The following is a 25,855-nucleotide window of genomic DNA, read 5'->3' as shown; positions in this document are numbered from 1 at the left end:
ACAGTGGTCATTTACTTTGTAGAATGTCTCTCAATTTGGATTTGTCCAATATTTTCTCATTATTAGATTGAGGTTTGGCAAGAATATCATGAAGCAATACTGTGACCTTCTCAGTGGATCCTATCAGGAGTAACATCAAGTCAGTATGATTTATTACTGGAGATGTTAACTTTGGTCACTTGGTTAAGATGTGTCTTCCAGATTTTCTATTGTAAAGCTCCTATTTTTCCTTTTGTAATTAATAAGCATCTTGTGGAGAGACCTGTTGAGACTCTAAAATTTCTATCTAAATGTTTCTCCCACTAATTTTAGCTTGTGTCAATGAATCTTGCATATAGCTGTTATTAATCTATTTACCTAATGGTGATTTTCTGTATCTGTAATTTTGCATACATTTATTAATACTGTAAGGAATAGCTATCCCATCTCCCCATTTCTTTATTTACTCAATTATTTGTGTTAGTATGTACTCACAGTATATACTTATTTTATTCAATGTGTTCTAACCTGTTACTATCATTCTTTATTTTGCTGCTCTAATTGTCCCAGGTAGACCACTGGGTGCTCCTTCAAGTTGGCTCCTGTGTCCTTTCAATAGGTACCCCATCCTTTTTTGAGCACTTTCTTACTTTCTGGCACTGCATGATATTCCAAACTCATCTGGTACTTTCTCTGCCCCAAGAGTGGTATCAGCCATTTCTCCAAAGAGCCCTGGATTATTTTACTGGAAAAATGGTATTTAGAAATCAAGATGTGGGTGCTAGGTGTAATCATAGATACTGGGGTGTCTTTGCCTCCAGGACACCGGATAGAGCTAGGAAATACATGCATGTACACTCAAACACACATACACACGTATATTTATTTCTATAGTTATTCATCTATAAGTTTATTTTCCTTAAAAAGTATGAGTTCTTACAAATGCCTCTGATTCTAGGTCAACACCACATGGTGATTCTAGCTGTCCCCCTTTCCTTATTTGTAACTCATTTTTTCTACATTAAGAAACCTGCTTCTATTTGTTCACAATATATTTATTTATTTGTTCACTCCTAGTATACATATAATATAGATTCAAATTGCTAAGTTATAATCTTTTTTTTTTTTTAATTTTAGTTAGGATTTTTGCATGAGTGTAAAAACCACCCACTGCTGTCGATTCCAACTCATAGTGACCCTATAGACAGAGTAGAACTGCCCCACAGTGTTTCCAAGGAGCACCTGGCAGATTCAAACTATCAACCTTTTGGTTAGCAGCCATAACTTTTAACAACTATGCTACCAGAGTTTCCATATCAGTAGAAATGGATGATAGTGTTAGTTTTAGTGCTATTCTTGTCAAGATTTTATTGGCATCAAAATATATACTGAAAACCAAAACCAAACCTATTGCATTTGCGTCGATTCTGACTCATGGAGACCCTATGTGTTACAGAGTAGAACTGCCCTGTAGGGTTTTTTTGGCTATAAAGTTTACAGAAACAGATCACCAGGTCTTTCTTTCATGGTACCCCTGGGTTGGTCCAAACTGCCAACCTTTATGTTCGGAGTTGAGTTGCCACCCAGGGACCTAACAAAATATATAGCATAACTTTTCAAATATATTAGTTGAATATATTTTTAATGTCAAAAAGTGGGTTTGTGTTATTTCAACAGATTTCTCTGTCTTAATTTTATTTATTTGTGGACTTCACGTATATACCTGCATCCACCACTTGTTTGTCAATATGTTGTACCATGGTGGCTTGCATGTTGCTGTGATGATGGAAGGTATGCAACTGGTATTTCAAATACCATCAGGGTCACCCATGATGGACAGGTTTCAGCAGAGTTTTCATACTAAGACAAACAAGGAAGAAGGACCTGGCAATCTACTTTGGAAAAAATTGGCCACTGAAAGCCTTATGAATAGCAGTGGAACATTGATGTAGTGCTGGAAGATGAGCACCTTAGGTTGGAAGGCACTCGAAATATGACTGGGGAAGAGCTGCCTCCTCAAAGTAGAGTTGACCTTAATAATGTGAATGAAGTAAAGCTTTCAGTACTTTCACTTGTTGATGTGGCATGACTCAAAATGAGAAAAGACAGGTAGAAATATCCATTAATAATTGGAATGCAAAATGCACAAAGTACGAATCTAGGAAAATTGGAAGTCATCAAAAGTGAAATGGAAGGCTTGAAGATAGATATCTTGGGCATTAGTGTGCTGAAATGGACTGGTATTGGCCATTTTGAATCAGACATTTTGATTTGATCTACTATCCAGAAATGTCTGATTGAAGAGGAAGGGCATCGCATTCGTTGTCAAAAAGAACATTTCAAGATCTGTCCTGAAGCACAACACTGTCAGTGATAGGATAATATCCATATGCCTACAAGGAAGATGGAGCCCCTGGCGGCATAGTGGTTAAGAGCTTAGGCTGCTAACCAAAAGGCCAGCAGTTCAAATCTACCAGCTGCTACTTGGAAACCTTATGGGGCAGTTCTACTCTGTCGTATAGGGTTCCTGTGAGTTGGAATTGACTTGGTGGCACAAAACAACAACAATAACAAGGAAGACCAGTTAATATGACTATTATTCAAATTTACACACCAGACAGTAATGCCAAAGATGAAGCAGTTGAATATTTTTAGTGACTTCTGTTGTCTGATATTGATCAAACGTGCAAAAAACATGCATTGATAATTACTTCTGATTGGAATGCAAAAGTTGGAAACAAAGAAGAAGGATCCATATTTGGAAAATATGGGCTTGGTGATAAAAACAACACTGGAGACTACATGATAGAATTTTGCAAGACCAATGACCTATTCATTGGAAATGCTTCTTCTCAACAACATAAATGGGGACTCACCAGACAGAATAAACAGCAATCAACTACATCTGTGGAAGGAGACAATGGAGAAGCTCAATGTTATCAGTCAGAACAAGGTCAGGGGCCTACTGTGGAAAAGACCATCAATTGCTCATAGGTAAGTTCAAGTTGGAGCTGAAGAAAATTAAAACGAGTCCTCCATAAGTGCCAAACTATGTTCTTGAACACTAATGATCAAAGACCAAATGAGTTGTGGGATGACTTCAAGGACATCATACATTAAGAAAGCAAAAGGTCATTAAAAAGACAGGAAAGAAAGAAAAGACCAAAGTGGATGTCAGAAGAGACTCTGAAACTTGCTCTTGAACATTGAGTAGCTAAAGCGAACAGAAAAAAATGATGAAGTAAAAGAGCTGAACAGAAGATTGCAAAGGGCAACTCGAAAAAAACAAAATAATGTGTTATAACGACATGTGGAGTTAGAAAACCAAAAGGGAATAACATGCTCAGCATTTCTTAAGCTGGAAGAACTGAAGAAAAAATTCAGTCCTCCAGTTGCAATATTTAAGATTCCATGGGCAAAATACTCAAACATGTGGGAAGCATCAAAAGAAGATAGAAGGAATACACAGAGTTACTGTACGAAAAAGAACTGGTCAATATTAAGTCATTTCAGGAGGGTGCATATGATTAAGAACCTGTGGAATTGAAGGAAGAAGTCCAAGTTGCACTGAAGAGATAGGCAAAAAACAAGGCTCCAGGAATTGACAGAATATCAATTAAGATGTTTCAGCAAACAGATGCAGTGCTGGAGGTGCTCACCCATCTATGCCAAGAAATCTGGAAGACAGCTACTTAGCCAACTGACTGGAAGAGATACATATTTATGACTATTCCAAAGAAGGGTGATCCAACTGAATGCAGAAATTATTGATTAATATCATTCATATCACACACAAGTAAAATTATGCTGAAGATAATTAAAAAATGGTTGTAGCAATACATTGACATGGAAAATCCAGAAATTCAAGCAGAATTTAAAAGATGACATGGAATGAGGGATATCATTGCTGATGTCAGATGGATCACGTAGGATGGTAATATCAGAAAGATGTTTAGCTGTGTTTTATTGACTACGCGAAGGCATTCAGCCATGTGATCATAACAAATTATGGTTAACATTGCGAAGAATGGGAATTCACCAAAACACTTAATTGTGCTCATGAGGGAATTGTACTTAGACCAAGAGCCAGTCAATCAAACAGAAAAAGGGGACACTTACTGTGTTGTTTAAAATCAGGAAAGGTGTGTCCAGAGTGGTATTATTTCATGAACTTATTCAATCTGTATGATGAGCAAATAATGAGAGAAGCTGGATTATATAAAGAACACAGCATCAGGATTGGAGGAAGACTCATTAACAGCTTGCTATATGCAGATAACACAACTTTGCTTGCTGAAAGTGAAGAGGACTTGAAGCACTTACTGATGAAGATCAAAGACTACAGCATTCAGTATGGATTACACCTCAACATAAAGAAAACAAGAATCCACACAACTGGACCAATAAACAACATCATGATAAATGGAGAAAAGATTGAAATTGTCAAGGATTTAATTTTACTTGGATCCATAATCAATGCCCATTGAAGCAGCAGTCAAGAAATCAAACAAAGTATTACACTGGGCAAACCTGCTGTGAAAGACCTCTTTAAAGTGTTAAAAAGAAAGATGTTACTTTGAGGACTAAAATGGGACTGACTCAACCCATGCTATTTTCAATCACCTCATGCATGTGAAAGCTGGGCAGTGAATAAGGAAGGCCAAAGAACTGATGCATTTGAAGAATATTGAATATACCATGGATGGCCAGAAGAACAAACACATCTGTCTTGGAAGAAGTACAGCTAGAATGCTCCTTAGAAGCTAGGATGGCAAGACTTTGTCTCATGTACTTTGAACATGTTATCAGGAGGTACCAGTCCCTGGAGAAGGACATCATGCTTGGTAAAGTAAAGGGTTAATGAAAAAGAGGATTACCCTCAATGAGATGAACTGACACAGTGACTGCAACAATGGGCTCAAACATAGCAATGGTTGTGAGGATGGTGCAGAATCCAGTAGTGTTTTGTTCTGTTGTAATGAGGCAGAACCAACTTGATGGCACCTAACAACATATATCTGCGCATTATTTCAGGTTTTCTTCGATAACATTTGTTTAATTAATTAGTGTGTATATGTTTTCCATTCTTACCTCATCGAGGTTTTAAAATAATTAAATGGGTTAATACATGTAAAATGCTTAGAACTGTACCAAATAGTAAGTGTTCAATAAATAATTGTTATTACTAATTGTTTCCCATTTTCTAATTTATTTTTGTTACTATTGTTATCAATTCCCTATTCCTACTTTCTTTTGGGTTTATTATCATTTTCCTCACATATTTTGTGAGGTGCTTAAATCGTTTGGTTTATTTTTAATGTATTTATTCATTTGTATTCATGTAATTCAGGCATTGAACATTTTATAGACAGACTTATTTGATTTCAGCAGAGGTAACCTCATATGAAAACATGATAAACATTCATTTTGGGAATCAATATATAAAATAATAATATCTGGAAAGACAAGTTTTAATGTAACTGGAAAGTTCAGCACAAATGGATGTCTTTTTTATCTTGGAGATGCTTGTTGCAGTAATGAGGATTTTTGGAATGCTGTAGCATTTCTCAGTGACAGGTAGGTCCAGACCTGAGAGCATTTGAGGGAAGCTCAAAGCTAATGGTCTCCTTCACATCAACAGGTACAAATGTACAGCTCACAGCAAGTCAATGGCCTTTGACTCCCACAGTTATGTTGTTGCTTGAAAATTCATACACATGCGAGTTGGCAAAGGACAAAAATAGTTTGCCACCACTAGCTAATTAAGTTTTTTTTTTTTCCTGTACTAATTTCAATGTCAACTTCCTATCCAAAAGTAATAATAATCAGTAAGAAGGACAGTTTTAAGAGTTGCATGTATATATGTATATTAAAAAAAAAATACATATATATCCGTTTCTAATTGATTATTGTCAAATAGATCTCTCAGGTGAACATAAAAACTAGTATATTCCTGAATCTGTGGAAATGCCATACATTTCCATTTGTGTCTTCTACTTTAGCTTAAGCAAAAGTATTCAGACTTGAGGGTCTAGTGTCTCACCCCCTCTCCCATTGTCAGTCATTAAATTTGAAGTTAAGCATTTTGATCTGTGATCACTGAATCTAAAACCCTACACTCTTGAAGGAAGAAAAGAATCATAAATTGTAGAAGTAAATTCAACTAAGACTTGTCAGTTTAAAAAGTAGCAAAACATGGTTGAATGAATAAGAAAAGACTATTATAATAAAAACCAAAAAAACAAACCCAGCACCATCAAGTCAATTCTGACTCATAGCAACCCTGTAGGACAGAGTAGAAATGCCCCATAGAGTTTCCAAGGAGCTCCTGGCAGATTCAAACTGCCGACCCTTTGGTTAGCAGCCGTAGCACTTAACCACTACACCACCAGGGTTCCCATTCATTAAAAACAACAGCAGTGGTGATAAGTAAATCTTTCCTACCCAAATACACTTATGGCAAAATTTGGTATTTAAAAATCCTCTTTTTATTTAGTTTTTAACTCTAGAGGAGGTTCACCCCAAATGGTACCTTTCAAATAAGCCAATACAGCAGGTTCTAGCAACAGGTAATTATTTACTCATTATGGTAATTTTCATAAGCATCTCTTTAAACTGAGCAAATATCTGGGAAGCTTCAGTCAGCCTGAAGAGAGATTTTTATCAATTAAAACTATGTACTTTGGCATGAAATAAATTAAAATCCAGCTTATTTATATGGTGGTGAATCAAGCCTTCACTAATATGCTTGCATAAAACTGAAGTTCAATAGATGGTCCAGGATTATCTAGACAAATATTGAAATAGATCATGTTAGGTACTTAAAAGTAGAAAAACTTTAGCTTCTGAATTTTAAAAAAACTTAATTTAGAATTGAGAATGCAGAATAAAGAACAGGTCAGTAGCTTTGTTACTTTGAAATAATGACTTGCTCTATGTACCCAGTATAATTCTTCTCCTTCCTTTAATTTCCTTCTTACTTTTTCTGCCATGTCTTCTATAATCCAGTCTACTACCATACTTGGGAATCCTTGGGTGGCACCAACAGTTAATGAGCTTGGCTGCTAACCAAAAACTGGAGGTTCAAGCCCATCCAGAGGCATCTAGGAAGAAAATCCTGCTGATCTACTTCCAAAAAATCAGCCACTAAAAACCCTATGGAGCACAGTTCTACACAGACACACATGGGGTTGCATGGGTCAGAATTAAATGGACAGCACCTGGTTTGGTCTTTTCTCCTTTTTTTTTTAATCTCTTTCAATGAGATGTTGTCGTTGTTAGGTGCCATGGAGTTGGTTCCACCTCATAGAGACCCCTATGTACAACAGAATGAAACACTGCCCGGTCCTGCGCCATCCTCACAATCCTTGCTATGTTTGGACTCATTGCTGCAGCCACTGTGTCAATCCATCTCATTAAGGATGTTCCTCTTTTTCACTGAACCTGAACTTTACCAAGTATGATGTCATTCTCCAGGAACTGGTCCCTCCTGATAAAGTCCAGAGTAAGATAGATGTAGTCTCACTCTCCTTATTTCTAAGGAGCATTCTGGCTGTACTTCTTCCAAGATAGATTTATTCATTCTTCTGACAGTCCATGGTATCATCAATATCTTTCACCAATACCATTATTCAGTAGGGTAGGATGACTATTGTGATTGATAAGCAACCCCAAAATCTCAATGACTTAAACAGTAAAGCTATATTTCTCACTCACTCTGCATGTCCATCATATTTTGATAGGGGGCTCTACTCCAATGTAGGCCTCACTCTGGGACCCAGGCTCACAATCATCCCACCATCTGGAATGTTCTACTGTTCACAGTAGAAGAGGAAGAGAACAAGAGAATTGTGTATTGTCTCTTAAATACTTTTGCCCAGAAATGACACATATCATTTCAGCCAGGGGCAGATTATCCCATAGACAAAATAGGCTTATTGCTTACCTTGCTTACCATATCATCTGTAGTGAACAATTTCACATTTTTTCACCACATCAAAGATACTGCTTCTAGTATGGCTGGCACCTGTCTGTCTCCTGACCCCACAACACCTTCCTACAGAATCAAAGCCTCTTTTCAAATTTACAATCCCTGACAGGGATGTTGAAACCCATGTGAAATTGGTCACTACAGACTAGTAAGTAAGCACAAGTGCTTACCTTGCTTATTGGGTAGTCCACCCCTGATTTCAACCAATTATTTTAATATAGAAAGCAGTCAGATTGCTGCACCTAAATGCAAAGCAGCAAGGAACTGTGATCTTGCTTATGCCAAAAGAAGAGAACTAATGTCATGTACAGTGGCAATGTCTACTACACACCTTAAACATAGCCCATCCTTTCATTTTTCATAATCAAATCCAATTACTGAATCAGCAAAAATCCACAATCAGTTCAGCCCTCTGCTTTTTCAGCTACCTATAAGAACGATTGGCAGTCCTCACTGGTGGTCATCCTAATCTGACTGCCAAGTCCCAAGTACGCATCTTTGAAGTGTGTATACCTTTATTTCTGTGTTTGGTTTTATCTCACGTGGTCCCCACGCCCCTTATTAACCATCCATTGCTTCAGCTTTACCAGAACAAATACTTCATGATCATTTTTCTTTGATGGTTACATCTGTAAAGAGGGCAGTATTTTTCCATCCTCTTAAATATCCTAATAGACATTCGAGTTTGAAGTGGCATTTTGTTCAGTGGTGTGCTTAAATGCTCATCCAAAATATCTGTAGTTCTGTCTTAGTAATCTAGTGCTGCTAGAAGAGAAATACCACAGGTAGGTGGCATTAACAAACAGGAATTTATTTTCTCACAGTTTAGGAGGCTAGAAGTCCAAATTTAGGGTGCCAGCTCCAGGGGAAGGCTTTCTTTCTCTATCGATTCTGGGGGAAGGTCCTTATCATCAATCTTACCCTGGTCTAGGAGCTTCTCAGCGCAGGGACCTTGGGTCCAAAGGATGTGCTTCCCTTCTGCTTCTTCATTCTTGGTGGCATGAGATCCAGGTAAAGAATGATGAGTCTGGGGCCACAGGAGGAAGTGGACAAGAAAGACTTGTGAACTTGCTATATGAGAGTTGAGGAGAAGGAGTCAATTATGAGGTCTGGATTTGTGAATTAGGTGGGTTGTGTTGATGGAGAACACAGAAAAGGAGTAGTTTAAGGGAGCCTTGTACCACAAAGAATGAAGAAGCAGGAGGGGAGCATGTCCTTTGGACCCAGGGTCCCTGGACTGATAAGCTCCTGTACCAGGTGAATATTGATGACAAGGACTTTCCCCCAGAACTGACAGAGAGAGAAAGCCTTCCCCTGGAGCTGGCACCATGAATTTGGACTTTTAGTCTCCTAAACTGTGAGAAAATAAATTTCTCTTTGTTAAAGCCATCTGCTTGTGGTATTTCTATTACATCAACACTAGATAACTAAGACAGTGCCATATGAACTTTTCATGAAACTTTCAATCCCACTATTTCCACCTTAAGTACTCAAGTGAGGAGAACAGAAAGCAACAATGAGAATGGGCAGCCTGTTAAGACTGCCATTTTCAAGGAACATAATTAAAAAGATTTTAATGTATATGGAGATAACATGAGAGAAAATTATGTATTAATATGAAACCAATGAGAGACATATGGTCCAGTCCAGAACATATACGAAGAATAAATAATAAATATTCAAAAATAATGAATAAATTTTTCTTATACTTTTAAGAAAAATGTTGAAGTACTGTGCAGTGATCCATGTTCACGGTTGTTTCCAGAATGCCTGTAAATAGCTCTTCCAGTCATTTTAGGGCATTTGGAAAAGAGAGACAAGATCAATCCATTGAATATGACCATCCTTTTGTTTCTCCAAGATTTCCATGTATATTCATATGTTTATTTTGAGCAGAGAAAGAGCTGCACCTGCTGTTTGCTTTTTAAATTTGTCATTAATATTATTTCTGTAGATGCTAATGAGCTGTATATAATCCATGGGCTAATTTACTGGTTGTAAGTTCATTAAAGAAACACTGAAGAAAAATAGAGTTACTACAATCCCTTCTGAGCATGCCTGTTACTTTTAGGGAATTGTTTTGCTCCTTAACCCTTTTCAGGAGTGCTAAGTTTGTTATAAGGAGCCCTGGTGGCACAGTGGCTAAGCGCTCAACTGCGAACCAAAAGGCTGGAGGTTCGAACCCACCAACCTCTCCTTGGGAGAAAGACATGGCAGTTAGCTTCCATAAAGATTGCAGCCTTGGAAACCCTAAGGGGTAGTTCTACTGTGTTCTATAGGGTCACTATAAGTTGGAATTTACTTAGTGGCAATGGATTTGGTTTTTTGGTTTAAGTTTGTTACAGATGGTCAGGAAATATTTCTTGAGCTGCATTAGCCAAATTGAGTAGTTTGCTTCTGCTTCCCTGCATCACTGGAGACTTATGCTTTAGTCTGAAAATGGAAGCACTGTCAAATTAACAAGAATTTTTAAAATGTTTCTCTCCTAACTCACAGCTTTGTTTATTAGAAAGGGTCAATTACATTCAGCTAACAGTTAGAATGAGTGCCATCCAGCGCCAAGCACTCTGCTGGTCAGATTTAAAACCCTGTCCCTGATATCAAGGAAAGCAAACTGTTCTGACAGGAAATCTCTAAGAATTTGATAAGTGTAGTCACTTAATAAATTAAGGTTGTATTTACTCTGGGTTTGAAGGCATATGTTGAAAAGTGTATTCTGGCTTTTAATCTCTGTGGTAGGCTGAACAATGGATCCCCAATGATGTGCACATCCTAATACCTGGAATCTATGAGTACATTATCTTGTATGGCAAAGGGAATTACGAAATGTGATTAAATTAAGGGTCTTGAGATGGGAATTATCTTAGTCATCTAGTGCTGCTATAACAGAAATACCACAAGTGGATGGCTTTAACCAAAAGAAATTTATTCTCTCACAGTCTAATAGGCTACAAGTCCAAATTCAGAGCACCGGCTCCAGGGGAAGGCTTTCTCTTCTCAGCCCTGGAGGAAGGTCCTTGTCATCAACCTTCCGCTGGTTGAGAAGCTTCTTAGTGCAGGGACCCCAGGTCCAAAGGTCACACACTCCTTCTTTTCATTCTTGACGGTATTAGGTCCCTAACTCTATGCTTGCTTCTCTTTCCTTTTATTTCTTGTAAGATAATAGGTGGTGCAGTCCACACCCCAGGGAAACTCCCTTTACGTTGGATCAGGGATGTGACCTGAGCAAGGGTGTTAAATCCCACCCTACTGCTCTTTAACCACAGGCAGATATTATGTTTTATAACACATGGGAAAATCGCAATATGGAGGGCAACAGCACATGGCCTAACCAAGTCAACACATATTTTTGGGGAACAAAATTCAATCCATGATAGTGATATTATCCTGAATTATCTGTGAGGGCTTGGTGTAATCACAAAGCTACTTAAAACAGGAACTCAGGAAGAGTCAGAGTCAAACTGATGAGATGAAGGAAACAGAGTTGCAGTGATGTGCTTTGAAGCTGGAGAAAGGGGCCACAGGACAAGGAATATAGTCAGCTGCAAGAAACTGAAAAACGTAAGCAAATGGAATCTCCTTCAGAGCCACCAGAAGAAACGAGCCCTGCTGACATCTTAACTTTAGCCCAGTAAACTGATTTTGTACTAATAACGTGCAGAATTGTAAGGGAGTAAATAGTAGTTATTTTAAGCTGCTAAATGTGTGGTAATTTGTAACAGCAACAATAGAAAGCTGTTATGGATTCAGTCGTGTCCCCCAAAAATGTTATCAATTTGGCTGGGCCATGATTCCCAGTATTGTGTGGTTGTCCACCATTTTGTGAGCTGATGTGATTTTCCTATGTGTTATAAATTCTACCTCTATATGTTAATGTATATGAGGTATGTTAATGAGGCAAGATTAGAGACAGTTATGTTAATGAGACAAGACTCAATCTACAAGATTAGGTTGTATTTTGAGTCAATATTTTTTGAGATATAAAAGAGAGAAGGGAGCAGAGAGACAGGGGAACTTCATGCCTCCAAGAAAGAAGTGGTGGGAGCAGAGCTTGTCCTTTGGACCCAGGGTCCCTGCACTGAGACACTGCTAGACAAGGGGAAGATTGATGACAAAGACTTTCCCCCAGAACCGAGAGAGAGAGAAAGACTTCCCTGGGAGCTGGCACCCTGAATTTAGACTTCCAACCTCCTAGACTGTGATAGAATAAATTTCTTTTTGTTAAAACCACACACCTGTAGTATTTCTGTTATAGCAGCACCAGATAACTAAGACAGAAACTAACATATTATTTTCTAGTAAATTGGAGTAAGAATTTGTTACAAGACGATGAATTTATAATGTTGACTTAATGAGCTTATCACCGGAGTATCTTAAATTCAAGAGTTTAAAATGTTTTCTGCTTTGCAGCCATCTTTAAATGTTAACTTCACTTATTTTCTAATCCTGTATTCTTGGTGGTTGCATCTAAAATTTTATTCTTATTGTAAGATAAAATGTCTTCAGTCTCAATTATCTTTTGTCATTATATGGAACACACATTATAAATTCCATTAAATTCTATATTTATAAAATTACTCTTTGCTATTCTACTGGGAATGTTTTTTAACCTCTGGGAGAGCCTATTAGCATTGCTACTTTTAAGATAAGAAACTATTAACATTTATTAATGTATAGGTCATTTGAATCTGTTCATTTCATTGTAGATCAGAGAGACCATCTGGTAATCATGACCTAGATGCAGAAGGAGAACACGTGCAGTGAATATCTGATGAGGTCCAGGAATCTCACGTTCATTCCATCTCCAAACATTTTATTTCTCTTTGTTAAATTTTTCTATCAGTATAAATAATGATCATTATATTTCTTTTCAGGTGCATTTCCTGTTAGAGCAAATGTTTTCTGAAGGATAAACTTTACATGGCAAAATCTCATTGTAATCTTCAAAGCACAATTATCAGCCACAGTTTCGATTCAGTCATTCAGCAAGTACTTATTGAGTACCTACCCAGTCATCTTGCTTCCAGTTCACTGACTTCATAATTTTTCAAGTTCATGGGAAGTACAAATCTTTAGGCAAAATTATAGGCTGGGAAGACAGTCCTAGATGTTCCTTTGCTGGTCAGTCACCTACCAAGGTGTGTAACTACTGATTAACTGGTGTCCTGTTTAATTTTCAGAGGAACAAATCTTCAAGTTCATGTGTTATTTCTACTGCATGAGTTTATTAATTAGTGTCTGAATAAAATTAGAAAAAATTTCATGACTGCACACTTCAAACAATTTGCATAATTAATATTCAAAAAGGAGATTCTTTGTCACTCCAGTTGATGCACTTTTTTCCTGCTGGTGTATTGATGGGCTCTATCTGCCTTTGATAAGTACATTCAATTAATTATTCTCTGTAGAGTTCCAGACAACAGACAAAATTCTGGGCACTTTTGTTATCACAGACCTAATGTCAGTAAAAGAAACCATTTGCTATGTTTATTTTTTGAAATGTGGAATTTCATGCTATATATAAATGCTAAGGAATTTCAGGAAGAAAGGAAAAGGGGAAAATAATTCAGAATTAATTTCAAAAAAGAAATCTCTGACTCCAGAACTTTTGAAATACATTCTACAAATAGACAAAAATTTGTAATTCAGCATTTTCCTAAAAATTTAGCATGTAATACTTTTAGGGTATGGGATATGTCATTAGGGTGTTATAGTTAATATCTGTCCAAGGATAGTATGCTCCCAAAAACTTCCTTATCATTTAAACACGTCAGAAAATTTGCTTTTTGAAAATAATTTCTTGGCTTTTCTCAACAGGATTTAGACTATCTCAATAATCATGTTTCTCCAAAGTCATTCAAAAGACTTCTTTTAATCACAGATTTCCTTATGTGCCTTCACATCACATAGAAATCATTAATTTGGTCTTGCCGCCATTTCTGTCACTATTCAGAGTCTTTGCTCCCTTCGCCCCATCCTTTCCCTGATTTTACGCTGATCTTAGGGCTAAAATCTCATGGACAGAATGGAAGGAGTAGGTAATTAAAGTTCAAGGTACTTGAATTTTTACTTTGATTTCACCACTAACTTCCTGGATGAACTTAAACCAAAAAAAAAAAAAAAACGAACAAACCCATTGCAGTGGAGTTGATTCCTACTCATAGCGACCATATAAGTGTGCTTAATATCTGGTATAGCCATTAATTTATTTTCCATGGAACTGGAAATTATCTAGGTTAATATTCTGATTTTATAGAATTAGTCTCAGAAAAAGGCCCAGAAATGTGTAAACTGAAGGTCCAGAGATCTTCAGTTTGGTGTGGAAACTGAGATCCAGAGAAGTAAGTGGACTGACTAAGGATACATAATTCTTTGCCAGCAGATGAACGGTAGATTTTCTGATGCATAGCTTCAGGCTCTTTTTATTCTTATATTCTGCTTTTCATGATGAAAAGTATTGTACATATACATAAAGACATTGCATGTTAAATCTTATTTTGAAATTGGCATGGGATATAAATTATCTCCTATAAACCATTATTTAAATGAATAGATTTAGCCTTAAGGTTGTTTGTTCGTGGTACAAAAACAATGCAGTTGGGAAGATATACCACAGTTAAGCGCTAGGTTTCTCTCGCTCTTTCACTCAGGAACAAGTATACCTGGAATTATGGTCAGGCTAGCTCTCAAGGTGGATACTTCACCTTTGCAAAAAAAGCACATTTTTCACCAAACAAAAACATTTCTTTTCTCCTACATAGTTCAATTGCAAAATGAGGGATTGTTTTCTGGTCTCTATTTTTTTTTTTTAGTCTTACCACAGAGAAAAATAGACTGTTTACTCATTTTTTGGTTTATTTGCTTACTTTCTTATATCCCTCTTCATTTAATAAAAGATTTGAAGCTTACAAAGAGGGCTTTAAGTTTTATTAGTCAATACATGTGAAGTTTTTTTTTTTTTTTTTTTTTTAGGAAAATCCTTTCCTGAATGTTTGTCCAGAGGTAGGTAGGGATAGAAGTGCTTTAGAAATCTGGGGAGAATGCGGAGAGGAAAGAAGGACAAGAATTATGTGAGTGCAAAGGGCAACTGAATTCCCTTGGTTGTACAAACTGCTAATGCACTCAGCTGCTAACCTAAATGTTGGAGGTTCAAGTCTACCCAAATGTGCCTCAGAAGAAAAGGCTGGTGATCTACTTCCAAAAAATCTGCTGTTGAAAATCCTGTGAAACACAGTTCTGCTCTGACACATGGGGTCACCATGAGTCAGAGTCGATTTGATGGGAATTGGATTTTTAAAGGGCAACTGGGACACTGGAGCCAACTAGAGGCAATTCTGTTTGCTCACAGTGTGCTTAGAGATGGCCCTATATTCAATGTTCATTGTCTCATCTAGTCCCATTGAATCAAATCTGCAGTAGGTTTAGAGAGCATTCTTTGAACCACTGAGGAAGATTTGGAGTGTGCACACCCAGTATGTATTTATCTAGTGTCTACCTTGCACTGTCCATTATATGGAGTCCTAGGAGAGGGAGAGAAAAGTCACAAAGTGTAAATAGATCCAGCTCCTTTTTATTGCCTCAAGAATCTAGAGGCTAATATAAAAGGAAGATATACCGTATTTTTACCCAAATAATAGGAGCCTTCTATGTTTGTTTGCCAACCACTCCCTCTCCCTGGGAGGTATTTTGAAAAGTGCTGCTATGCCAAATTTTTCTTACATGTTGCTGTAAAAAAACATTAGCATAGTGTGCTTATGAAAGTACCTCAAGTGGGGAGGGAGTGGTTGGCAAACAAACATAGAAGGCACACGTTATTTGCGTAAAAAATATGATAAATAAAAATGTACAAAAATATTTATATCATGAAAGAGAAGCTCAGCTGAAGTCTTATGAGATGAGGAAGAGAAGAACTAGGATGGAAGTAAGAGAAAACCTTAATGAAGGTGGTTGAAGTTGAGCTGGATTTCTAAGATGGTGAAAATTTAAGCATACAAGAGTGGGAGATGTGGGGAGAAGGGTATTTCAGTCAAAGTGAATGAATGATTTTAGACAGGGTTTTAGGAAAGCAGTTGCTATATAAAGGGAATCACAAGTCATTCACTTTAGCTAGAGCAAAGGTCCTCAAACGTTTTAGTCTCAGGACACCTTTGCACTCTTAGCAATTATCTAAGTTATTTAGGGTCTCAAGGATCTTTGGTATATGTGGGTTATATTTATCAATATTTATTGTATTAGAAGTTAAAACTAAATTTTTTTAAATACTCATTAATTTATTTAAATAATGACAACAATCCATTACATTTTACCATGAGTAAAATATTATTATGAAAAATAACTATATTGTCCAAAGCAAAAAATATTTTTTTCAAATCTTTTTAAATGTCTGGATTAATACAATGGGATTAATGAATTCTCATATAGCTTCTGAATTCGTTCTATGGAGATAACACACATCATGCACTTTGGGAAAATTCCATCATATATTTATGAGCAGCATCTTACTATGAAAACAGTTTTGACTTCACAGAAATCCCCAGACCATACCTTGAGACCTAATGGGTTAGAGTTTAGCATATAGGAAGGGGACTAGTAAAAGAAGTGACTAGAAAGTTTGGTTAGACTAAGATGTATAATATTTACCAGAAAAAAAAAATGGAAATTCCCCATGTTAGTAGCAATAGGGAAAATTTCCAAACCTTAAAAATCACATCACATATCCTTATTCTGAGTTTTCAGACTCTTCTGATAAATATCTAATAGGCAGAAACCTTACTTATCCCTTTATCAAGTATCATTTCATCTTTTATAAAATGCCTAACTAAGGTCATGTCAGGAAAAAAAAAAAAGTCATGTCAGAAGGGTTGGGAAATTAGCGTGGTGAATACAAAAGAGCCCATTGCCAACTGAGAGTTACTTCCCCAACTGGGGATCTGGCCAATGGATTTTTGAATGTTTGTAAGGGAGCACAGATGAATCATTTAAAAACAAAAATGTGCACAATCCAGAACTGAACTTTGAGTCTTGCTCCCTGGACAAAAAGCGAAGACTAATTTTCTGTTAGAGTTAATTTCAGTAGGCAAATAGCAATGCCAATACAAGCATCTTACACCAGGTAGCTTTCAAAGGATGCCTGCAACCTGAAGAGCACAATCACTAGGCAAGCCGCTGAAGTAAAAATACTGAGATTTGAACTTGCATTCTAAAATTCAAAAGCATGTTTTATTACAAAGAATAATCAAAGAGGAATCTCAGCAAGTATGCCAGTAGGGGGAACTGTTATTCAACAAATAATAAGAGGACAGGGCTTTTCCTGGGCAATGTGCACAGACCAAGAGAGTCAAGTAGATTCTCCATGGTGTAACTTTGTGATGAGCTGACTGATAAAACATCTTCCATTGCTTTTTACCCAAGAGAGTAAGTTGGTTTTCCAGTGTCATTAAGGGTGGTGACTCTGGAGGGAACAATGTTAGGGTATTCATATTTGAAAACCTGATGTTGTGTGCTGTCGAGTCGATTCCGAGTCATAGTGACCCTATAGGACAGAGTAGAACTGCCCCATAGGGTTTCCTAGACTGTAGTCTTTACAGGAGCACATTGCCTGGTTTGAAGAATGGTAAATTCTCTGTAATCATTGATAGTTTGACTAGTGACTACCTGTGCCAATTTCTGATTACCAGAACTCGGAATGCTTTGCATTGACTGAAGCATCCAAGGGCCATCTACATCAGAATCTCCAGAAGAGCTTATTAAAATGAAAATTCTAGAGTCCCACTCAACCTACAGAATTAGAATCTATGGGGATTGAACCCAGGAATCTGTATTTTAAACAAGTTTTCTCAAATGGTTTTTATACATGCTAAAATAGCATAAGGTTGCTATGAGCCAGAACCATCTCGATGGCACCTAACAACAACAACAAAATAGAGAAGTTGTTTTTTTATTATCTCTTTAGGAGCATGAAAGAAACATAGTAGCACCTAAGTATGGGTGATGCGAACAGTTAAAGCAGTCTGCTGCTGACTGAAATGTTGGCTGTTGAAGTCCACCGAAAAGTGGATCTACTTTTGAAAAATAAGCCATTGAAAACCCTATGGAGTGCAGTTCTGCTGTGACACACGTGAGGCTGCCATGAGTCAGCATCAACTCCACAGCAGCTGGTGGTGGTGGTCATAGTAGTGGTGGTAACGCCACAGCATAGACACTGGCTGGATAAGATTCGTGTGAAAATGGTGAACAGAACCTACAGCAGCAGTTTACCTCTTTAAGCCTCTTTCCAAGTACTCTCCTCTTACCCAGAGAGAAGGTGCAGTGAGAGAAGATTGAAGAGAGAGAGGAATGGAACCCCAGGAATCAAGAAACCGAGATTGCTGATCAACCTCATAACCTCACCTCCCTCGGGAACGTCAGGAACTGGCAATCAGCTTCTTCCCAAGTCCATACCAAGCTGCATGCCCGATAGAAATCAGGAAATCAGGAACACAGCAAACCTCTTGCTTTCCAGGCCCATCTCATCCTGAGGAAAGGCGTAACAGAATAAAAACCCTCAAGGATACAAGTTGTGTGATAGAACAGTGGTTAAGCAATATGGCATTTTGGCTGTGCATCTTAATTTTTATACTTTAATATTTAGTAATGTTGTGTGGTAGGTCACGTGTGGCTCATCCTAGCTACTTTTTTCAGTATTTTATTTTAGGCTGATGATAAAGACATTAGTAAATAAGTAGAGGGTAATAATTTGCCATCAAAATATCTAAGGCAAGAAGATTTGCTCAGAAAAGGAGGAAAACTGAAAGGCAGAGTACAGATAGCTTAGCTGATGTAAAATAAAAGGTCATAAGGAATGTTACTAAGTAGTTCAAACAAGCAAGAAGCAAAAAAAGAGGAGGTGGAGGGTGGTGAGGGGAGATAGTTTGTTGAACTAAACCGGACACAATAGGTAACCAAACACATGGAAGCCTACTTTCTAATGATTCAGAAGTTCTGAAATCACACTAGGCATGATTGTTTCCTTAGGATAAGGATAAATTTGTCGGTTATTTAAAAAAAAAAAAAAAAGTCTTTAGATTTCTCTTTGGCTATTTCATTAATCTGAGTTATTATTTCCTGATATTTCATCTCTCAATTAATATTACACTGAAAAAAAAATCCCTCCTCTAAGGGACATTTTTAACAATCTCTGATACTCTTTAAAGCACTCTTCACCCTGATGAATTTGAAGATTAGAATAAATGGAAATATTTCCCCATTCTGTATGTTCAGCTAATCCAATAAATTTCACCCTGAAAACAACAAATATGGTTTTACCTTATCAGAATAAGAGAAGATAATTGCCAATTTCATGCAGTGAAGACTAGTATTCAACTGTACAGATCATTAAGAAAGCCTTTAAGGAATTAACATTTGTGCTAAGGACAATAAAAAAAAATGCGTATATGTTATAATAATTACCGCAAACATTTATTCAGCACTCATCAAATTCAATAAATTATTCTAAGCAATTAACATGTACTAACTCCTGTACGGAGCCCTGATGGTGTGGTAGTTAAGAGCTCGGCTCCTAACAAAAATGTCAGCAGTTCAAACCCACCAACCACTCCATGGAAACCCTATGGGGCAGTTCTACTCTGTCCCATAGGATCGCTATGAGTTGAAATAGACTTGACGGAAAACAACAACTCCTGTAATCCTAATAACCATCTTGTTATCATCTTCATTTTACAACTGGTACACAAAGGGGTTAAACAATTTGCCCAAAGTCACACCATCTATATAGGAATTCACACCAAATCATTTTGATTCCAGAGCCCATGCTACATTATACCGTCTCCATGTCATGAAAATACTGGTATAAAAACCCATAGGATTGTAGGAAATTATCTTTATGATTCTGAATGGACATTCATACTGTGGTGGCTTGTGTGTTTCTTTGATGCTGGAAGCTATACCACCAGCATTTCAAATGCCAGCAGGGTCACACATGGCGTACAGAGTTCAGTGGAGCTTCCAGACTAAGACAGACTAGGAAGAAGGACCTGGCTATCTACTTCTAATAGGAATATTGGCCAGTGAAAAATTTATGAATAGCAGTGGAAAATTGTCTGATATAGTGCAGGAAGATGAGCCCCTCAGGTTGGAAGGCATTCAAAATACGACTACGGAACAGCTGCCTCCTCAAGGTAATGACATGGATGGAGTAAATCTTTCTGGAACTTCCATCTGCTGATGTGGCACAACTCAAAATGAGAAGAAACAGCTGCAAATATCCGTTAATAATTGCAACGTGGAATGTACTCAGATGAATCTAGGAAAATTAGAAGTTTTCAAAAATGAAATACAATCCTCGAAGATTGATATCCTAGGCATTAGTAAGCTGAAATGGACTGGTATTGGCCATTTTGAATTGGACAATCATATTGTCTACTGTGCTGGGAATGACAAATTGAAGAATGGCATCGCATTCATCGTCAGAAAGAACATTTCAAGATCTATGCTAAAGTACAGATCTGTCATGGTAGGATAATGTCCATATACCTACAAGGAAGACCAATTAATATTATTGTTATTCAAATTTATGTATCAACCATTAACGTCAAAGTTGGAATGTAAGGTTTTTACCAACTTCTACAGTCTGAAACTGATCAAACATGCAGTAAAGGTGTATTGATAATTACTGGTAATTGGAATGCAAAAGTTGGAAACAAAGAAGGAGGACAAGTAGTAGTTGGAAAACATAGCCTTGGTGATAGAAACTATGCCAGCGATGTGCATGATAGAATTTTGCAAGACCAACAAACTATTCATTGGAAATGCCCTTTTGCAACAAAATAAATGGTGACTGTGCCTGGGATATATGGGGACCTAGCCAGATGAAATACACAAGATCAAATCAACTACCGTGTTTTTACAAAAATAACAGTCAACTTCTATGTTCGTTTGCCAGACATGCCCTCCCCCCAAGGTATTTTTATAAGCATGCTATGTGAATTTTTTTATATCTACATGTAGAAAAACTGGCATAGAGGCACTTACAAAAATACCTTATGCGGGGAGGACACAAATGTAGAGGTCTGCATTATTTGCATAAAAATATGGTACATCTGTAGAAAGAGATGATGAAGAAGCTCAATGTCATCACTCAGAAAAGGCCAGGGGTCAACTAGGGAACAGACAATCAACTGTTCAAATGCAAGTTCAAGTTGAAGATGAAGAAAATTAAAACAAGTCCACAAGAGCCAAAATACAACCTTGAGTATATCCCAACTGAATTTTGAGACCATCTCAAGAATAGATTTGACACGTTGAACACTAATGACTAGGGACCAGACGAGTTCTGGGATGACATCAAGGATATCATACAAGAAGAAAGCAAAAGGTCATTAAAAAGACAAGAAAGAAAGAAAAGACCAAAATGGGCATCAGAAGAGACTCAAAACATGCTCTTGATCTTAGAGTACCTAAAGTGAATGGAAGAAATGATGAAGTAAAAGAGTTGAATGGAAGATTTCAAAGGGCAACTCAAGAAGACAAAGTACTATAATGAAATGGGCACAGACCTTGATTAGAAAACCAAAAGGGAAGAACATGCTTGACATTTCTCAAGCTGAAACAACCAAAGAAAAAAATTAAAGACTAGAGTTGCAATTTTGAAGGATTCTATGGGCAAAATATGAACCATGCAGGAAGCATCAAAAGAAAATGGAAGAAATACATAAAGTCACTGTACCAAAAAGAATTGATCAGTGTTCAACCAGAAGGTAGCATGTAATCAATAACCTATGATATTGAAGGAAGAAGTCCAAGCTTGCACCGAAGGCATTGGCAAGAAAAAAGACTCTAAATATTGACAGTGTACCAACTGAGGTATTTCAACAAATGGATGCAGTACTGGAAGTGCTCACTCTTCTATGCCAAGAAATTTGGTATACAGCTGCATGACTGGAAAAGATGCATGTTTGTGCCCAATCCAAAGAAAAGTGATCCAACAGAATGCAGAAATTATAAAACAATATCATTAATATCACACACAAGTAAAATTCAAAATCGCTTGTAGCAGTGCATCAACAGGGAGCTGCCAAAATTTCATGACAGTTTCAGAAGTAGGGGTTGAACAAGGGATGTCATTGCTGATGTCAGATGGATCCTGGCTGAAGAATACCAGAAAAATGTTTACCTGTGTTTTACTGACTATGCAAAGGCATTCCACTGTGTGTATCATAACAAATTATGGACAACAATGCAAAGAATGGAAACCCAGACCACTTAATTATGCTCATGAGGAACCTGTACCAAGAAGCAGTCATTCAAACAGAACAAGGGAATTCTGCGTGGTCTAAAATCAGGAAAGGTGTGCATCAGGGTTGTATGCTTTCACCATATTTATTCAGTCTGTATGCTCAGCAGATAATCTGAGAAGCTGGACTATCTGAAGAAAAACACAGCATCAAGATTGGAGGGAAAAATCTTTAAAAACCTGCAATATGCAGATGATACAACCTTGCTTGCTGAAAGTGAAGAGGATTTGAAGCACTTACTGATGAAGATCAAAGACTACAGATTTTGGCATGGATTACACTTCAGCATAAAGAAAACAAAAATCCTCATAACTGGACCAATAAGCAACAGCATGATAAAGGAAGAAAATATTGAAGCTATCAAGGATTTCATTTTACTTGGATCCACAATCAATGCTAATGGAAGCAGCAGTCAGGAAATCAAAGGACACATTGCATTGGATAATCTGCTGCAAAATACCTCTTTAAAGAGTTGAAAAGCAAAGATGCCAGTTTGAGAACTAAGGTGCACCTGGTCCAAGCCATGCTATTTTCAGTCACCTCATATGCATGTGAAAGTGGACAATGAATAAGGAAGATTAAAGAATATTTGATGACTTTGAATTATGGTGTTGGTGAAAATATTAAATATACCGTGTACTGCCAGAAAAATGAACAGATTTGCCTTGGAAAAAATACAGCCAGAGTGCTCCTTAGAAGTGAGGGTGGTGAAACTTGGTCTCATGTACTTTAGGGATGTTATCAGGAGGGACCAGTGCCTGAAGAAGGACATCATACTTGCTAAAGTAGAGGGTCAGTGAAAAAGTGGAAGACCCTCGATGAGTTGGATTGATACAGTGGCTGTAACAATGGGCTGAAACATAGCAATGATTGTGAGGATGGTGCAGGATCAGGCATTGTTTTGTTCTGTTGTACGTAGGATTCCTACGAGTTGGAACCATCTGAACAGCACCTAACAACAACAATATGGAGGTGTAACAAAAAATTTTAGGCTGAATTTTGAGTTTTCTAGAAAGTTCAGAGCTATGTGTTTGCCCTTTGTTGAAAACAATGGAACCCGTTATACAGTTTACGTAACCATGATGGATGGCTCTAAATATGATGCCTGTTAACTAGAAAATCAACCTCATTAATTTAAGCCTCACTGCATGTACAATCATGAAGCCGAAGTTTACCTTTGCACTACCTGTGAAAGAATGGGAGCAAATGAAAGACATGAGTAAAATTTCAAGGAGAAATATTTAACCTGCTTATTAAGATACATATTATGTTTTAGAAATTTAAAAGCATACATTTTCATACAGTGAGTATGTCTGTTATAAATGAGTCACATCTTTCCTTAGCTTAATCTCAACAAAACCTCCTCTTAATAATTCTGGTAACATTTCCAAAGTTTGAATTATCACATTATAAAACTACATGTATATTCAAATGCTCTATAAGTCAAATTTTTCACAAATTCAGATAGACCTTCTTCAATTAATGTGAGTAAGTGATGACTCCCTGAATTACTAGTTTCAAATCTATTTAAGACTTTCTTAATATCTTTTTTGGAATGCTGTTATGCTATTAATTATATGATGCTTAATTTTTTCTGTGGTAAATAGTTAAACACATCATGTAATATTAATGGCAAAGCATTGTACACACACATCATGATGCGGTAATTTGATCGCTGTTAAATTATGTATAACCTATTTAATTTAAAACAAGAGCTAATGATAAGCGAGTCTCTCCTAGTCTGATTTATTGTTCGGTATTAATGAATTCATATACTTGCTTACTGTTTTACATGCTGAAATGCTTGCTACGGCTGTATAGATTGGAAATCTCACTGTTACATTTTGTATGACAAAATTAGGTGAGACGAATTGGCCTCATTAACATTACAAATAGACAATGAAGATGAAGAAATAATGGTTTGGGTAAATTTTGTGTGCGACTCCTCCAGCGTGCACTATTGGCAAGAAGTTTCCAAAGTAAAATCATTTAGCATAGCTAACTTTGGCAATATATTAACCCAAAGTTTTTAAAAGAAAGTTAACTATTGTGCTGGATGATATAATAAAGAAGACAAAGTGAATTGTATGTCAAGCATCATATGTAATCCATCTTTTTCCAAGAATTATAGCATTTATTCAAATCTCGAGGTTTCTAATACGTGGAGAATATAATGGAAGTCCAAGACTATTTTCAATATTTCAAAATATTATAAATTTTACTAAATTAATATACAAAAATGCTGTGCAAGCTAACTAGCATGTCATGTCTTTTTTAAGAATATTTTATTGTGAGCAACCATCTAACATACTCCACTGTTGCCACCTCATTTGGAGCAAAGGAGAATGAAGAAAACCAAAGTCACAAGGGAAAGATTAGTGCAAAGGACTAATAGACCACAACTTCCATAGCCCCTACCAGACCGAGTCCAGTGCAACTAGATGGTGCCAGGCTACCACCACTGACTGTTCTGACAGGGATCACAGTAGAGAGTCCTGGACAGAGCTGGAGAAAAATGTAGAACAACATTCTAATTCATACACAAAAAAGACCAGACTTTCTGGTCTGACAGAAACTGGAGAAACCCTGAGAGTGTGGCCCTTGGACACCCTTTTAAATTGGTACTGAAGTCACTCCCGAGGTTCACCCTTCAGCCAAAGATTAGACAGGCCCATAAAACAAAACAAGACTAAATGGACACACCAGCTCAGGGTAAAGGACTAGATGGTAGCAGGGGACAGGAAAGCTAGTAATGGGGAACCCAAGGCCGAGAAAGGAAGAGTGTTGACATGTTGGGGGGTTCGCAACCAATGTCACAAAGCAATATGTGTATTAATTGTTTAATGAGAGACTAATTTGTTCTGTAAACCTTCATTTAAAGTACAATAAAAAAATTTTAAAGTATTTTATTGTATTTTTGGTGAACATTTACACAGCAAAAGAGGTTCCCATTCCACAATTTCTACACGTATTGTTCAGGGACATAGTTACAGTCTTCACATTGTGTCAACATTCTCATTATTTTCATTTTAGCAGTTCTGTTCCCTTTAGACTAGTTTCACTGCCCCCAACCTTCTCATCTATGCTTTAGAGTAATTGTTGACCATTTGGTGTAGTGATTATTTAAAAGAGCACAGTATTCAAGGGTGATATTATATATTTTATAAGCTAACCTGCTATTTAGCTAAAAGGTAATTTCAGGGGATAGTTTTGGTTCAAGGTTTATGGAGTATCTCACGGCTCCATCTCTCTTACATTAAAAAAATGTGTATGTATGTCACAATAATGGCGATTCCTAATTAAAAATAAGTAGTATATTGATTATATTGTCAGCCTCTTGCCCCAGATTTCAACATAATTTCCTCCAGAGCTCTGCTCATTCCTTATTTCTTTACTCTGCTTCATTCTTCCTCATTAACACCCCCAAATTCCCTACTGTTTATTATCTGTCTACCTCCATGATAATGTAAATTTCAGGAGTGCTGGGACTTCGCTATATCCCCAGCCATAAAAAGGGGCTTGCCACATAGTGTACATGCATTAAATATTTTTGAATGAATGCAGACTGGTTACCATGCTATAATGGGTATGAGAT

General features: G+C 37.0%; 1 protein-coding gene across 2 annotated transcripts in view; it reads left to right on the top strand.

Moving 5' to 3' along the window:
* Nucleotides 1-25,855, top strand: part of MAGI2 (membrane associated guanylate kinase, WW and PDZ domain containing 2) — a 1,483,873-nt gene that overhangs the window by 512,627 nt on the left and 945,391 nt on the right. The gene's annotated exons all lie outside the window — the stretch shown is intronic.

This window comes from Loxodonta africana, chromosome 8 (assembly GCF_030014295.1).
Source record: "Loxodonta africana isolate mLoxAfr1 chromosome 8, mLoxAfr1.hap2, whole genome shotgun sequence".
In the NCBI taxonomy this organism is placed as follows: domain Eukaryota; kingdom Metazoa; phylum Chordata; class Mammalia; order Proboscidea; family Elephantidae; genus Loxodonta; species Loxodonta africana.
Note: the sequence above shows the minus strand (reverse complement) of the source record. Positions and strands in the feature narration are given on the sequence as shown.